At 37.0% G+C, this 15,145-nt stretch overlaps 1 protein-coding gene across 2 annotated transcripts in view; it reads right to left on the bottom strand.

Moving 5' to 3' along the window:
• Nucleotides 1-15,030, bottom strand: part of LOC122716210 (neuropeptide CCHamide-1 receptor-like) — a 29,395-nt gene extending 14,365 nt beyond the window's left edge. Inside the window, exon 1 of one of the 2 annotated variants that reach the window (XM_043939086.1) lies at nucleotides 14,650-15,030. The gene's annotated coding sequence lies outside the window, so the exon portion shown is untranslated. Of the gene's footprint in view, nucleotides 1-7,951; nucleotides 8,062-14,649 lie in introns of those variants that run through there. The other variant, XM_043939085.1, reaches the window with a different exon arrangement.
• Nucleotides 15,031-15,145: the final 115 nt, after the last annotated feature.

A 15,145-nucleotide genomic window follows, 5' to 3' on the forward strand; every position in this document is an offset into this window, starting at 1 on the left:
ATATTTCATATTCGATATCACATCATCGTGTAAAGTTTCTTTCCGAATTTAATTTGAATTTAATACAATTCGAAGGGAAATTTATAAGAGCGTCGAATCAATTTTTCTTTAGAAAGTAGAAACGGATCGATAAAATTTTCAGAATTATTAGTCGATTAATTTGACGGAACAATTTATGGTTTACGGTGTTGTGAAATCACTGATAGTGTCACTGGAGAAAGCCAGTTGATACTAATTGATTGCTTGAAGAGGAGAGGGGAGAGGGAGATAACTAATCACTACGTCGAGCGCCAATTTAAAAAATTTCACTCGTTCCATCAAATTTATTATTTCCAAGGTTTCACTCCGAACTTTTTTCCCACACTTATAAATTCAACTTTCCAATTCCTTTCCATCTTCGACACTTGTATTTCTATTATATCCAACGTTTCGTCGAAAGTTACTGGAATCGCGATCTTCAGGGATGGAAATCAGGTCGAATGATCAAAGTCGCGAGGAAAAGCGATTCGAAACTCGGAGTTGGTTATTGAATTTGGAGATTCAAGTAGACTTTAATCGAATAATTTGCTCCCGCGTATCGAGCTGATGAACCGGAAAAGAGGGGTCAATAATTGAGCACGGTGTCAATGAGTGTCTATTCCTAAATAAATTTTTCCCAAATATATCGCGGTATAATTGCGGCGTTTTTTTTAATTGCTAGACGTATCTGTAAATTTTAATTGATTTCTAACGAATTTTAATTAATATCAAATTTTTTTTCAATTTAAACAAGAAAAATTATTTGACACTCGATGATTACAAATTTTGGTATACAATTTTTTTTCCCACAGTCTTCTCGAAATTCCAGATTAAATAAAAGATTCACATTAATTGATCAATGAACTGTGCAACTAATTCGAAAAATAAACGTAACAGTTTAATGAGATGTCGTCCCTTAAGTCGACGCCGCGGCGTTCATAATGTTGGCATCATTAATCTTAACCAGCTATCGGATCGTCTTTTCTTTAAATTCTTTCATTTTGCAGGAACATCATCGGTTATGTTACCGATCACAGGAAATCAGATGACCTTTCTAATTAGCGTTCGTCACTGATATTACGTCGAACTCGTTCCCGCGCTTTTAATTCGTATCGTGACAACTGAAGCGAATATCACCCTCAATCGCTTCTCTCAAACCTTCTTTAAGGGGAAAAAACATCGGGTAATGGAAATCAAAGATCCTTTCTAGTTTATTTACACGATATATCTTTTCTCCTCTGGAAAAATCTCCATTCAGAAATGGAGGAGTTGATAAATTTTTTATTTTTATTTTTCTTTTTTTTTTTTAAAGAAAACACCATTAAAGGGAAACTATAAATTTCGAGAGAGAGAATGATAAAATATTTTCTCGCGTTGCGTTTCTTCCATCCGTGTTGTTTCAAATTCTTGCTTTCAGCGAAAGTGATCCCCGAGGATCGTAACGGAGCTTTTAAATATGACGAGAAAGTTGTTCGTTTTTTTCTCTCTTATCTTTCTTCCCCTCCTCCCTTTCGTGCAAAATATTTTGACATTTTGAAAATTATGATGATCCAGGAATGGGATCCGGGAGACATTTCCTTTAAGAGAATCTCTTTTGAAATATAAATGAGATTCGAGGTTCGGTCGGGAAGAGGTTGGCACGAGTTGAAACTTGGAACGAGGTCGATCAAAAGCCACTTTTTTTTACGAACTTATACCATGGCAAGATAGTCTCGTGCAGCATTAATCTATCAAATTCAGAATGATTATTTAAGAAACTTAATCGATCCGAAGAGCTTTTCGTCTTCGCGACGATAGAGCACTCTTCATACGGAGGGAAAGCGAAAGGGGATGCCGTAAATTCCAAGTACGTAAAAAAAAAAAAAAGAAAAAAAATGCAGCAGTCAAATTACGTAGGAAGACTCTCTCGATCGATTCGAATTTCCATCCGTAATCCGAACCGTGTCGAAGCTGTTCCGTTGAAAGGATGTTGGCACATTTTCATCAAATTTACACGACAAACGGGGAGGGGAGGGAAGGGAGAGGTGGGCTCAAGCTGACACGAAATATTTGTAAGTTTTCGATCACGCGAGGAAAAATAGTCGGCTGCGTGTCCTTATTTTATCCAACCTGGTTTCCTTTTATACGTATTTACATATTTATATATTTTGTTCCTCCGTGACAACGTTATTAAATCCGATTTATGGAAATCCGCTGTCACAGTCGTATTATTATAGGTCGCGTCGATGATGTTTGAATCCCAGAAAATTTCGTCACCGCTTTCGCCCCTTGCTTTCCTTGAAATTATATTTTAACGATATAATTCTATTTCACGTTATCGATCCCAAAGATACTCTCGCGAATAATGAGATAAAATTGATTTAGCGATGGAAACTTCGTTCGAATGGAAAGGGAGGGGGAGGTGTAAAATTCGTTCATTCGTAAAGGGATGAAAGGTTAGGCGTAGCTGCGTGAGATAGATGATCGCGAAGATAAGACGAATAAACTCATCGAACATTTATTTAAAGGATGAGGAGAACAAGTTGGGGAAACGAACTTTCCGATATATCATCGAGATCTGTTCGTTATTAAAAATTTTACTTCGTAATTTCGTGTGATATACATCGTGTCAAACGAGAATACGTCGTTTCAAGCGCAAAACATGGAAACTTTGCTCTCCTCCTCGACGCCATTAATCATTTCGTGAGGTGGGTAGTAATGGGTAGATTAATGATCGAGGGTAAATTAAACAAAAAAAAAAACTCTATTCCCTCCCGCCGTGTTAATCTGCACGGTCCATTATTCTTGGCCTCATCCAAAAATCGAGGCGATCAATGTCAACATTGATGAAATGGCTGAGAAGAAAGCTTGCATCGTGGTCAGAAGCGAAATCTGAGGGGAAAATCGCAGGATAAATTTCCAGCTATGCTCTTCTTCCAGGGACGTTGCGTACAAATTACACGTCTCTGAGAAAGAAATATGTAGACAGAAATGGTCCGCACACGTTGTGTTACCTCTGCGATGTCGTGGAAAATTTTCGTTTCCTTTTTTTTTTTTTTTTCTCTTCTCTTCTTTTTTTCTTTCGAGGTCAACGTTGTTACGCGAAAGTAATACGAGGTCAAGTCGAGATCCGTGGAGAAAAATCATCGTTCGATAAATCCGCTATTCCCCCGCTATTTAAGCAGATCTGATTTTCGACAAAGTGGAATTTTCGCGGAGAGCCGAAAATCAGCGTGGAAAAGAGGAAGGAAAATCGCGAAAACTTGGCAACGTGAATTCACCCTTGAAATAGCCATAAATCCCTTCTAGAGTTTCTTTCTCGCGCGAAATTTCTCCTGACTCGGCCAGCTTTTTCAATCATCCGGCACGATCGCCTCGAGAGGGGGAGAAAGAGAGAGAAAACTGGCGAAGAATGATGGTTATTTATGAATCATTCATGATCCCCTTGAAAATGTTGAAAAAACAAATTTGTCGAGCAAACAAAAATTCGTTTCCGAACAAACATGTATATTCCATGGGGAGGCCGTGAAGTTTTTGATTAGACCGACTTGGCGAACGACACGGCACAAGTTGAAATCGATTAAACGGGGCGATGATTAAAACACAACGTTAAAGCGGAATTGATCGGAGTTGCGGTAAGATGGATGGAAGTTTTCCTTTGATTACTCGAGATTCGTGTAAATTCTCGGTCGTAAGCAAACGTTTCACCCGTAAGGGGTCGTGAAAAGGGGTGGAAAATGGTGGAGAGAGTGGAGCACCCATTAAAATTCGCGTCGGCCGTGAATTAAAACGTAAAAAGCATCCACGCGGAGGGTTGAAAAAGTTTACGCCGTTTTACGAACTTTCCTGTTCGGTAAGGGACAACCCCCCGTTTTCCCCCGTGTTGTTTCACTCCCGTAATATTTAACGGTTGTCCTCAAGTATTTGCTCGTAAAAAAAAAAAAAAAAAAAAAAGAAAGAAAGAAAGAAAGAAAGAAAAGAGAAGAAAAGAAAAAAAAAGGAACTTCCATTCGATCCACAAAGGACGAAGAAGAATAGAAATCCGATGTAAAATAAAAATAATCAAGGGACCGTGCGTAATTGTACTCGTTGCGCCAGAATTCGCGATGGAATTAAACTCGAGAGATTTTCACGCACGGATTGTGACGACCGGTCTCGATAAAAAGATCCTATCATTTTTTATATCGCTTTAAAATGGATCAAGAAATTAGGTCGATTTTGAAGGAATAACGAAGTTAAAGTTACACAAACCAACGGGGGCGCAATTAGAGGAAATTAAAGCTAAACGTAAATTTCTGGTTTATCTTCGTTCCTTTTTTTTCTTTCTTTCTTTCTTTTCCTCTTACCCTCCCTCTCTTTCTCTCTCTTTCTCTCTCTCTAACTTTCCTCTTTTCATTTCTCGTTACTCGTTTCCCTCTCATCGCGGGATAATCCTCGCGAAACGATGTATGAAATTTTTACGTGAACCGCGTACGAAAGAATTCCTCTAAGTCCAGCTGTTCCCAGGGATTTAGGGATTCACTTTTTATACCGTCCAGACGAAACTTCTACATCTTTCCACAGATCGGTTAATCCTCTCGCGTTCAAACTTTTACTCTTAATCGCGCAACTTTTTTACGTTGAAGATATATGGCAACGGAACGAATCGTGCATTCTTCTATCCGGCGGGAAATTGAGTTATTGTACAATGATGAACACCCTCGTTTAGATATATTGAAACGAGTATTCTTGATGGAAGATTAAATTTAACGCGCTTAAAGATCCCTTTAATTCGTTTTTATTATCCGAGTTAACGATAATGCTTCCGACTCGATTACAGCGAAATATCCTGATGAAAGAAATGAGCTGCATATATAACGGAAGAACGTTATAATAAACGGAATGCTTATATCTTGGAAATTAAAAATAAAAAGGAGAGAGAGAGAAAAAAAAAGCTTTCGTACCATTATTATTTCTCTTCATCGGTTATGAAACCAGATATCTTGTACTTTTATTGCTCGATGCAAACGAACACGCCACTCATATTCCCACGATATTGTTTCTAATATGGTTCCTGTCGTGATAGACTAAGGGAAGCCATTAAACGGAAAGGTACCATCTCGAATAAAGTAAATGGACATTTACAAGTGTGTGTATGTGTGTGCGTGTGCGCCTGTATCCGTGTCCGTGACGAACACGAATATTAAATTATTATTTAATATTGCCAGTCGAAAGAAGTTATGAAAGAAAAGAAATTAATCCTTTAGAGTTGAAATTCTTCTTTGTTAAATTTTTTAAATAATAAATTACTTCCTCTCGTGATAATATTAAAGCAAAGTAAAGTAAAGAATTTTAAATACTAGGTATATTTTCTATGCGTTAAAGGGTTGAAAGAAGAATTATAAAATGATAAAAAGAAATTATCAAACCGTTTTATCGTTCTATTTTTTTTTTTTTTTTGTTCTTTTTAAGATAATTTTTTTTAAGATAATATTTTGGAACAAGCGAAGCGTTTGAGATGAACGTAAAAATTTAAAAAGCTTCATCCAAGTATTTGCACGAGATAATCGTTAAAGTCGTAATTTGCGCGCTGCTTCGTAATGCTGCTCGCAAATGTTCTTGCGTTACGCATTAACACCGGAATGCCGTTTATTTTAACTTGAAATTAGCAACTACGTTATCGATCAAATCGCAGAAAATCAAACATTACGATCGCGTTATTTGCCTTCTCAAACGATATCGCGAGATTTCGTGCCAATTCGTATGAAAATTAGACTTATGAAATACAATTTTTCGTGTGTTGATGCGAAAATAATTGCGATTTAAATTCGCTGTATGTTCGACTAACTTTGCTTATACGAGATCCCTTTGTAACGACGTAACTTCGAGAAAGGGGTAATAAAAATTCCATAAATATGAATTATGGTTATAAAACGCGTATTAAGAAATTTTGGTAAAATTTTGCGCAATTTCTTCGTTGCGCAATAGAATCCTAAACGAGGAAAGACGTTTCACCTATTTATAATTACGTTGTACTCAAGTTTAATAGCCACGTCCATCAGCCTCACGTTTGATTTCGAGTCAGAATTCAACTCTTTGACTTCCGGTTTCGTGCAGATCGTAACTCACTTTTATCCTGTCAACAACAAGAGCCGAGAAATAAAGAGAGAGTGATCGTATTGAAAAATCTAATTATTAGATAGGCGAAACGACTCGGTCGAAAGGATTTTTCTTAAAAAATGCAATTTCAAAGAGTCTTTTCAAAGCGGTCTTCCCTCCTCGACGATAAATTAAAATCGAGAGATCGAGCGAATTTCTTACGATTCTCGATGGGAATCGTAAAAGTGGTTTTCTTTCTATCTTTGTGGCGCATTTCCATCGATTAGACTTCGGTCGGAAAGAACGCCGGGAAAGAAACCGGGAAATTGGCCGTAAAAAGGTGCGCGATCCGATAATCGCGGGCCGAGGACGCATAAAAATACGAGTTAATCTAATCTTTAAGCATCGCGACGATCCAAATATTGATCGTCACGGAAGCATGGAGGCCAAACACGATATAACGAATACTGGAGAATTATTTTCCACGGAGTGGAAATTAAATTCGATTATACGGGAATATAATCGTATATCGTTGAAATATCATCGATCACAAACAAAGTAAAACGAAGGCACTCCGAATGGACAATGTGGAAAAAATATATGTTGCGCGATGACGGTATAGAGAAAACTTTTGCAACAAAAGAAACTCGAAATATTTTATTTCTTCCTCTGTCCGCGCACAAAGTTGACACGTTCACTCACTAATGATTTCGCTAATTACTTTCCCAAAAAATATTATTTCCGCACTCGTGCATGATCCAACAGCGCAACGATCTTTCTAAATTAAACTGGAGCCGTGGAAAAAAAAAAAAAAGCCACGAATTTCCGTTTCTCTCTCATCTTGCGTCTTGAGCAACAATCCGTTGAATCGTAATCCGTGTGGAACGCCAAATTGGACGTGGTTGGTCGCAAAACGACGACGAATTCGCAGTGCCGCGTACGGACGCGGGAGCGCATTTGCATACGATTTGAATAGAACGAAAGAGGTTACGTTGAGTGGCGAACAAAGGGATTAGCGGGAGCGAGAAATGGTGTGACGTTAAATCGGCGGCACAATTTCGCGCGTGTAATTAAAATTAATCTCGTTAGGCTGCTCATCGATTCGTCCAATTTAGGCTGGCGACGTTTAATGAGCCCTTAAAGCTCGTTAAATAGCGGGCCTACGCGATACTAATTCGATGAAACGATCACAGGGATTCGCGATTATAAAAGTTTCACGACACTTCTCGCGCGAAATCTGCGTATATACTGAATCAAGCGAAACAAAATAGAAACCGATAGACGAACACGATAATGTTAATGTTTACACGATTTGTATATAATGATGTATTTATCAATTTAGGCGGGAAATTGCGTCGAAGATAAATACACGGAATGAAAAACATATATAAATACGTATACGTTTGTGTTTATAAATAGACGGGCAAATTTTACAGAAATTTTGATAAACGCGCAGTTAGAATTAAAATAAAGATAATCGAAAAATAGAAAATAATCCCGCTTAATGGTAAAAAAAACTCCGTTTAATGGTAAAAAAAAATTATTTGTTTTAAATATAAAAAAAGTACGCAGGAATACCAATATCGACCAAAACCTATACTCTTTGTACAGTGTATAATAAAGGTCAGAGGAATATTAGAAATTAATCGATCGTTTCACTAATCAAACGTGGAATTTTCATTCTCTAATTAAGCAACAGAAATTCCATCTATGCGCCCCATCCAAAATATCGAATGAAACGTATATATATGTACGGTAAAATGATCGCTCTTGTTTCGTTCGACGCCCGATTCCCAATCAAATTTCCACGTTTCTCGCGCGAGACCCTCGAAAAGTGGCTGAAGGGTGGAAACGTGTCGTGAAATAATTTACTCACGATTGATGAAAGTCGTTTTTTTCGAGAGTGGCAGTGAACGGGACACTGAACGTCCAAAAAAGCGAGGAAAGATCGGCGGAGAGAGAGGTGAAAGACAACCGCGTCTGCTCGTCACCGCGATACTACTGGCGAAGGTTGCTCTACCCACGCCAGAATGAGCGTCCTACGAAGCAACCCCCACCGACCCCCGATCCCCATTCGGCGGATATAACATGCGACCGACTACCCCCGCGTATTTCTAATCTTTTCGATCGTTTCGATCGCGGTGATCTCGATCGAATTTTACCACACCTCGAATCATGATCGATTCCGATCTAAATCGAGTGCGCACGATCGAAAATGGAAAGTAATGTTCCGATTAAAAGCCGAGGAGAATGGAAATGGATTCGTTAATTTTCGTAAATGTTAAAGATTTCTTCGTTCGTTACATACGATATTTTAGAGAATTAATATTTCATTGTGACGCGTGAGTAAAAGTAGATGTAGGGTGCATTGAGTCGTACGATGAATTATGTTCGTATTTAGGTACATTAAGTACTTACATGTATTATTTCTCGGGTATATATATATATATGTATACTGTTACGATTTCACAGTGGCAAATTTGCAGTTTCACTCTGCTACGTCTAAAGCTGCCATTCTCACATTTCTGTCATGCGTCCCTTAGAATTCAAGAGGAATTTGTCCTATAGGAATGAAGATGTATTTTCATTAGAATTTTTCCATATTGTTGGAATTCGGAGAACCGGAGAATCGTTGATTTATTTCTTTTTTTTTTTTTTGAAGTTTCATTATTTAATATTTTTTTATTGTTTCTTGTATTTTTTTCTTCTTCTTTTTTTCTTTTTCATTTATTACATTGTTCTTTTTTGTTGCCTTTGATATATATATATATATATGACAAAAATTTGTTTTTTCTACTTTGTGATTTTTAAAATTAAATAGACTTTCTTTCTGATATCCTTTTTCGCTATGTTTACTACCGGAATCCCTTTGATGTTTTTTCATTGTTCTTCATTTTTCACTGTTCTTTATTGCTGGGATTTTCTTTTTAATGCTGTTTTCTTATTTGCAGGATCGGATTTTCTCGTTCGAATGTAAAAATTTCTCTAAATCTAAATCTCGTTATATAATTTTTATCAAAGCTTAAGGTAAAATTGAACTTTCTCAATTATTATTTCTTCCAATTGTCAGAAACAAATCTCAAAATTAACATTTTTGAAACCGTCAATATTTGTTGCGAAAAATGATCGCTGGTTTAATCACAGAACGATCTGCCAACCATCTCGACAATCACTCGACAAAGAATGCTTGCGAGCACGCATAAATTCAAACAACCAAATATACTTGTAGAAAATACTTCGAAAAAAAAGGTGAGTGATACTTAACCTGGAATATCATTTGGTTACTGATGAGAGATTCTTTATATCGAAGTCAGATACACGATGAAAAAAACGGTGTATGATACAATTATTGATTTTAAATTCTGACTGAAACGAGCGAAAGCTGAGAAAAAAAAAATAATAATGAAAAGTAAACTCGATAATTAATAATTAAAACCCGGAGAAGAAGAAATACTTAGAAAAATTGTTACGAAATTGTTCTACATATATTTATGAATATGTATCACGAATGTTATATTTTTCGTGGATATAATTAAATACTGTGAAAAATATCTTATCTTATTAATCTTCATAAATGCGGATTGAAACGCATGAATGGCGGTACGATAAATATTCACAATGCACATTGTTATACTATGTGTTCATTAAGTTGTTAGGATTAAAAGCTTAATGATTCTGTTTACGTACAAATTGTACGTGTATGCGCGGTAAAACAAATCGCGATACGATTAAAACTTTGCGTATTGAAATAGCGAGATGAGAATTCCCCCGTTAATCCCTTTAACTTTTGCCAATTTCGAGCTTTCGCCGGGTGAACAAATTGAAAAATTTATCTTGATTGGCCGCATACGAAATTTGCATACGTACGGTTGATCATAAATTTCATTAAATATCTATCTATTCCTAAATAAATCGGACCCTCGAAGCGCGGATGGAAAATGGAAAATAATAAGATGCCACACGTACGGACTTATTTGACTCGTACAAGTGTTCGATGGACGGACGTCAATGCCACGTGCACGTGTACATATCACTTATCAGAGATCGAGCTCCGTGTCCAATCGTAATTAAAACGGTTTAAGGTAAAGATGAGTTGACGCGATCGAACGAGCCCTCATTGCCGTGCGAATTTATTCACGACGTTCGTCGTGGCTCTCCTTAATTAAAATTTCTTAATAGGTTGAAACGCGTTTCATTTTATCGGTTACTTGAACCGCCCTACTCCAATCGGAAAATAATATTCAAACGGAGGAGGAAATTGTTGAACAATTGTGTGGAATGATGCGATTTAAGAGAGGGAGGGGGGATAAAGAAACATAAAGAATAACCGTAACTGAAATGGGTTCGCGAATAAATGAGAAAACGAATTCCCCGAAATCTTTTTTTCTCGGGAAAAAATTACTGGCTGGAGAGATTAAATTACGATTCAAATTTATTGCGATGCTTGAATCTAACAGACGTAAAAACGACTTTAATTTAACGAATTAAAAAAAACTGACGATAAATATTACATTCGTAGGTGAAAAAAAACTGCCCCAATTACGAGACACGAATTTGGATAATACCGATGAAATGAAATATTCGAAAGGAGAGAGAGAGAGAGAGAGAGAAAGAGAGAGAGAAATAGAGAGAAACTTGTAGATGGAATATAAAATATATTGAATGCATGCGATCATGCCGATATCACGGATTACGTAATGGCGCATCTTTCTTGAAATCACGATTCAACTCTCGTGTTTGAATTACATGAAAGTTGGCCGTCTTCTGAAATATGAATCCCGAGAAGTGTGCACAACGAGGCTTCACAAGGAATCGTTCGCTTCCTATCTCGCCATTTCGATCTCGGTCAAATATTTGGCGCAAACAGTTGGCGGTGATTTTATAATTCTCGTCGAGTGGGGTACGCTCGTTTTAAACGGAAACGGGTCCGCCTCCTATCCCCAACTGGTCTCGAGCTTTTTTGCTTGTGCTCCCTATACAATTTGTCGTACAATCATTTCATCCCGAAGAATCGAAGACCTGATATAAATTGGTTTCGAAGCGCGTGGAGGAGAAAGCAATTGTTCGTTTCTCGTGCGATGAAGCAGATACACCACGAGTTCCGGCAACATTTCTTCCAATTTTCCTGTTCGAGGCACAGAACTGAAGAACGTGCGGTAACGAAATTCCGACGACGCCTGGTTCGTTTGGCTAGACCGATTATACTTACCGTGGCAAATTGTTTTATCGTAAAGCAAATATAAACCGATTATAGATCCGCCGGTTTAATCTGTTCTACGCCGCGATACGACGACAGTTTTCCAAGTAAACTCTCGAGAGAAATAATTTTGAATTATTATATCAACGTGCGAGAAAATGAATATAGGTGAGGCGGACAAATTGCATGGTGTGCAAATTTGCGCTACTAATTAGCAACTGGTATAACAAATTACAAACTACCGACGAAATTGTGGAACTGTTAAAATGTTTCGTAGATGTCGGTAGCAAAAGAGAGATCCGCATTTATATTCCGTTATTTCGTCGTGGATCGAGGCCGCGTATAAGAGGGCGTTCGCGAGCTTAATTTTCTTGAAATGTAGACGGCATTTCCCCCCGTCCCCTGTGTTTTGTCGCTGATATTTTGTTCTTTCGGTGGAAAAAGATGCGATTGCTTTTATCAAATTGCGATAACAGTCGTCCCATCGATCAAAATTTCCCGCATCGAGAACAACGGAACTCAAACGGCCGTCAGATGGCAGCAGCGATCAGTAATGGAAACCGGGTTTACCTTATCGTCGAACGCTTGGCTAAAAAGTTTGATTCGTTTTTAAGGCGAAGTTGCAACGCAAAAATTGGTCGATCACGTGGTAATTAAAGAAAGGAAAAAAACGAACGAATAAAATTGTTGCAGGAAATGTTAAAATTACGAGATTTTTAAAGAACAATTTTAATTAGATCGTTTTTGTGCGCGAATCTTTGGAAAATTGAATTCGGAATAATCTAGAAGATAGAATCGCGTTAGAAATAAAATTGAAATGAAAAAAGAAACAAATGTTAGGATTATTGGAAAACCTAACTGCAAAAGAAATAACAGGTTATTCTAACGATATTTCTTGGAACTTTATCCACGGATCCCTTTATTTCCACAAACCGCAATAAAAGTCGTATTTACCTTAAGCTTAATACCTGCTGTTAATCTAGACAAACAGATCGTTTCTAAATTGGAAAAGAAAGTATTCAGAAATGGTCTTCTGGAATAACTGGTTTGCGAAGGTTTCTTATTTTCTGCTGAAATTCGATAGAACAACGTTTCCAGCTTAACGTTTCCACACCGAATTATTTTATGAGATCAAATATTTTCGTGCTAATATATGCATAATTCCGTCGAATTATTATCGTAACATTATATTTATACCCGGCAAAGAGGCTATTAAATACAATCAACGATTCTCTGAGAACATCATATATAATTCGAATTAACTGCGATAAATGCAATAATATTAAAATATCGTAACTGTTTATTATATAGAGAAATATAGCGATGCAAATAAAGAAAAATCCGAAAATCGAATCGAATGCGAATTTCATTCAATTTCGATCGGGACAAAGAGTTTCCGATTCACTCGATATCGGTATTGATACAAGATGGCGGAATCGCTCGATATTCCACTGACACGCTGACTTAAATATTCTTAATTGCATCGATTGTTCCGCAGTAATTGTTGATATCGATTGTCGTGTCGTGCTGATATTGTGTCGTTTTAATTTCGAAATTTCACACGAACTTCGCAGAAACTTCGTTGCATATCTTCCTCCTTTCCTTTTCTCTTTTTCCATCGTTTTCGACGATTATATTATTTCGCGAAACAAACACATTTCTTATTAATTAGTACGATGAACGTAAAGTTAACGTAGTTATAAAACGTGGTTATCGCGGGATGTCGGAAATAAAAGGTCCATTAATACGGAATTTAAATCGATAACGTTCTCCGAAATAATATTTCCTTTGTCTAGGATGCTATACAGATATTGAAACTTGATATAATTGGAAACGTTTCACGTTCGATTTCTTTCATTTTAATAATTATACCTAACCTAGCTATACCTAAACTGAGCATCGCTCAGTTTTACTCTTCGTTCAATTAATTTCTATTTTTAGTTCCTCTTTTGTTCGTGCAATCTTTGTATAAGTAGTAAGTATACGTGTATATTACGCATCGAAATAGTCGATCGATCTCTTCACAGAATCAATAAAAAAAAAATAAAATAAAATAAAAGAAAGATAAGAAGGTACTTTAATTTCACAAATGAAGTAGATAGTAATTTTAGCCTTATCGAGATACTTCAATTCCTGCTCAATAATTTCCAACGGATAGCGTGGAAGTTAATGCCGTGTTAAAAGCGATAAAACCAACCAAGTTGCATTCACCGCGACGAAAGTTATGGATTCGAAACGGCGACGAAGAAGTTCGGTTAACTCGAAGTCGCGTTGTGTAAATTAATCAGGACAAACTTCGAATGACTGCACTGAAAACTTACTATATGCAACTCCTACGATGCGTGTCCTTCCCTCGTTTCATTCCTCGTTCATTTATCTTTTTTTATTTTATCAGAGAGAAATCAAAACATGTCTATATAACGTTGAACAGTTTTCAGTTGAAGCGATATCCATTAAGATTTCGATTGCTGTTTTTGTTCTCATCGTCCATTATTATTTTCTTTAGTTTGGATAAAAAGGGCGAACCATGTGTGTTCCCTTAACACAATTTCCTCTGAACGAATCCTCTGAACGAATCAAACGCTGTTTGTTTTTTAAGTTTAAAGATGTAATGCGTAATGATCGGCAAATGAACGATAAATCTGGACAGGTGTCTCTTATTGTCGTTTTACAGTTGAAGAACGTCGGACTGTGAAGATGACAGTGATTACGAGGGATTGATTTTATTCGTTCGAATGGAAAAACGTCGATCACGACAGAAATGCGAAGATCAAATTTCGATTGATCGAGAGAAAATGGAATTTTCTCATTGTGCGTGAATTGAATTTGAAAATTGCGAAAAACTGATTCCGTTTAGCGCAGACGGTATAATTGGAAAGGAAGATAAATCAAGAAGGAAGAAAAGAAACGCATGTGATCCCGGGATAAATAGGATGAATCAAGGATAAACAAACATCTATGAATATTTTTATCACTGTCCACTTGGTTATACGAGATTATAAAAAAAAAAAATCGTGTATTTGTGATAATTTTTAATCCGTTCAAAGCAGATGATATCTGTTTGCTGTTCGAAGAAAATATACGGAATGTCTAGGAAAAACGAAACGAATTTAAAAAGAGGAAAAAAAAATATAATAATATCTACATACAAATCTAAATATCAAATTAAACAATTCGCGTTTGTTCCAATTTAAATAGAAAAATTATACTAAAAATATTTGTAAACGACAGAAATGAAAAATCATCGAAATTGATCGGATTCCGGATAAAAGGATTATACAAAACGATTACGTTTTTTACGAGGAAAAGAGTAAAGAGAGAGAATGATGCGGCACAAATCGAATATTAATTGATTAATATCGTCAACAGCGGCTTACCTCCAAACCTTATCGACCAAGGACCGACCTCCCTCCTCCACCTGTCCTCTCCCCTACGATTAAAACTCCTCCTTTTTTATCCCGATCGATCGATCGAACGAATCTCGAGCGCCGTTAGTGAATCGGCAAGATCCATTTTTGCCGATTTTCGAGGATAATTCGACACTTGCAGGATGATATTCACGGTGGAAAATTGATCGACACACTCTGGAAACCCGAAATGGGGCGAAATTACGTTCGAACAAGCGGCGGAATTTTTACACCAATTTACAGCCGGGCCCGTTAATTCCTCGATTATTAGGCCGGAAAATTTCCCTAGTAGGGTGGAAAAACGGAAAAATAGAAGCCGTATGGAACACGATTTCGCCACGTCGGTGATTTATCGACGAATCGGCCACGGATGCATCCCGATTGCGACTGAACTCGAGTGATCGCGCGTGGAAAAAAATTAGCACGATCTTGTTTCTTCTGGTGAAAACGTATGCATCGTTTCGAG

This window comes from Apis laboriosa, unplaced genomic scaffold, assembly GCF_014066325.1.
Source record: "Apis laboriosa isolate Shangri-la unplaced genomic scaffold, ASM1406632v1 scaffold42_cov153, whole genome shotgun sequence".
NCBI lineage: Eukaryota > Metazoa > Arthropoda > Insecta > Hymenoptera > Apidae > Apis > Apis laboriosa.